Genomic DNA, 3,099 nt, shown 5'->3' with positions numbered 1-3,099 from the left:
ACCATAAGGACCCAAAATTTGTCATGCTAGTGCATGGGATATTAAATAAAAGACCCTGTTATCATGTTCAGTAAAAATTACCCCTAAATTATTTATTACTAGTATGATCTTACTGCAGTTTGGGGTCACGAAGGGGTACAGAAGAGTGATGAAACTTTAGCGCTGATGAACGTGAATTACATTACCTCGGCTTTCATGTAGCTGACAAGAAGACATGCGAATACATGAACATCGTTTCTCTGCTCGACCAAAAAATTATATCGTCTTTCCGTGAAGGGACTTGAGGTCAAACGAAGTGGATTTCTATACATAAAATGTACATTATGAAGAGTCCATTCCCACATGGGATGGTTTTCTTCAAATTCAATTTTGGAACTGACCATTTTGCATAAGGCAGAGGAGGGTGGAGTGAAATACGCTGAATTCGCCCATAAGCAAATACCGGTCTTTCCAGTTTTCTTTTGTCTCTGTGTTGTAGGTGTGTCAAGATGCAAACATGTTATATAATTTTTATCTAAAACCCCTACGAAGCCGGTTCATTTTCTATTGTCCCAAGTTGTCAACGATTTTCTTTTACTGCATGTGTATGAATAAATGAATGAATGAATGAATGAATGAATGAATGAATGAATGAATGAATGAATGAATGAATGAATGAGAAAAGCCGCTTCTTCGAGGCCATTTCATTTTTTTGCCAGAAGTTGTCTGTCAACAATTTTTATTTTAGCATTAATGTTCATCTATGATTTTCTATAAGTTTTTTAAAACCTGCCTAATGACGCAATTCTTGAAAACTGGGTCATATCATGTCAGACATCAGTGGTGTAGTATTACACAGGCTGTTCTTCCAGTTGAGGGTTCAAAGGTCAGTGTCTGTTTATTTGTTGAGAATGACAAACAAAGAAGGAGAAGGAGAAAGTCCACATTTTATCACTCTCCGTCCAATAGTTGTAGATTGTAGAAATACTTACTCCCTTGTGCTTGACAAATGTACCATACCTATGTGATAGGAGACACAACTACATTTCAACACCTCTGTGCAATAATTAGTCGTAGATTGTAGTAAGACTAGGATCAACTTCCTTGTGCTTGACAGATGTACCATTACCACGTGATAGGAGACGCAACTACATTTATCCCTCTCTGTGCAATAGTTATAGATTATAAAACTACTAGTCTTAGCTTCCTTGTGCTTGAATACCATAAATAAAGAATACCATCAATAAAGGTTCAAACAAACCATTACCCATGATGTTATAGAAGACACAACTGCATTTCAACACTCCCTGTGCAATAGTAACCAGTTCTAGATTGTAGAAATATAGTCTTAATTATAACTCCCTTGTGCTTGACAAATGTACCTTAACCCTTGTAGTAAGAGACGCAACTACATTTGATCACTCCCCGTGAAACAATTATAAATTATAAAACTACTAGTCTTAGTACCTTTAGTATTTGACAAATGTACTATTTGTTTTAAGAATTAAAAAAAAAAAACTGTTTGAGTCTACGTGCCTGCATGTTAAAGTGTGTTATTGTTAAAGTTCGTTCACCAAATGCTATTGGCTATCGGAATTCCCAATTGACAGACTTTCCCTGCTGACCCTGCTAATCTCCAAGCAGATCTTGCTGTGGCATTGGGAAGGAGTTTAGCCGGCAGAGGGGTTCGCTGTGGCCAATAACTCCTCTTCCGACTAAACTCCTTCCCATTTTTCACAGGAAGATCTGCTTGGAGATTATGACCCTGACACATTTAGGCCGTTCGCCGCCGCCGAGTTAAGGCCACAGCAAGTAAATTTTTAATTTCAGAAAAAAAAGATTTTTTCCTTCTGCAGGGATGGTAAACATGTCGCTAACGTACCAAAATGAGCAAATACATTGTGTTGTAGCCTAATAATTGTACATGTAGCAGTAACACTTGCGAGGTACCCAGGACTGTAGTTGTAGAAATAAAACTTATTGGATAGTTGTAAAAGTGACACCAATATGGAAGCCATGAGTGTGGTTACCAACTTTGTTTATTGATGCCAGTCTACCACACTAGTGTCACTTTTACCACACCAGTTCATGTCTTGAATACGGGAATGAATGCCTTGTTGGCTCTGATACCATGTTTTGTCCATTTAATTCTTGTTACAACATTCATCACAACTGAATGGTACCTATTTTTGAGAATGTAGCCATCTTGTTTTTCTCACCCATCTTGTTTTTTTTCGCCCTATCTCACTATTTTCGCAATCTGCATAGGATGTCATCCATAAGATTTACTTGCTGTGGCCTAATATCCGCTTAATAACCGCCCCCACGGCTCCCTCCGCCCCCACGGCTGCCGTAGGACCCACGGTCACGTCCTCCTCCGTATCCCCCGCCGCGGCCATTGTTGCCATCCGGACGGCTTCTTGCAACATTGACTTTCAGGTTACGGTCTCCGAAGCTCTGGAATTGGACACATCAATGCGTCTGTTGATAATGCAGTACAAACCCCATTGATACGTATACTTACTAGGTGTTAGAAACGCCAACATAAAAGGTGTATTTTCACATCAAGTCAATTTGAAGACAAATCTCATTCCTGAGATCTTAAAAACAAAAACAATACAGTTCTGTACTTACAGCTCCGTCAAACTCCAGAGCCTCTTTTAAGGACTCCGCGTCTTCAAATTCCACAAAGCCGAATCCTGCAGGATTAAGATGATAATAAAGGAGAAAATATGTAAAGCACCAGTCTTCATATATCTCCCCCGGAATTAGTCGCCTCTTCCATTGACCCCATGACCCGAAAGCCTGTCAGCTGTCAGATTAAGTTGACAAATGACTAATCCTACCAACTTTGTGATTGTACTTCCTGCTACTCCCTTAAAGTCGGAGCTGTATGTAAAATGGTACCCAAAAAAAATTTACAAACCTTATCACAGCTGTTCCGAACATGAATCTAACATTAAATAGTTACCATTAAACAAGTGATCTGTATCTGTATCTATATAGCCGGTACAACCGCCGTTCAGCGTAACACACCAGCTTCGCAGGCACGCGGCGCGGCAGCAGCTGGTTATATTACACCGAACGACTCGTTACACCTAACTTTTGCACATCTATCTG

The 3,099-nt window shown here is 39.6% G+C and overlaps 1 protein-coding gene and 1 long non-coding RNA gene across 2 annotated transcripts in view; both read right to left on the bottom strand.

Annotated features, from left to right (window-relative positions):
• LOC118428275 overlaps window positions 1-1,879 on the bottom strand; it is a 3,066-nt gene extending 1,187 nt beyond the window's left edge. Inside the window, exon 1 of the long non-coding RNA XR_004832631.1 lies at window positions 186-1,879. This is a non-coding gene — a long non-coding RNA (uncharacterized LOC118428275). The remainder of the gene's footprint in view (window positions 1-185) is intronic.
• The window catches only part of LOC118428271 (eukaryotic translation initiation factor 4H-like), a 10,902-nt gene that overhangs the window by 4,703 nt on the left and 3,100 nt on the right, over window positions 1-3,099 (bottom strand). The window lies entirely within an intron of this gene.

Source organism: Branchiostoma floridae, chromosome 12 (assembly GCF_000003815.2).
Source record: "Branchiostoma floridae strain S238N-H82 chromosome 12, Bfl_VNyyK, whole genome shotgun sequence".
NCBI classification, from domain to species: Eukaryota; Metazoa; Chordata; class Leptocardii; order Amphioxiformes; family Branchiostomatidae; genus Branchiostoma; species Branchiostoma floridae.
Note: the sequence above shows the minus strand (reverse complement) of the source record. Positions and strands in the feature narration are given on the sequence as shown.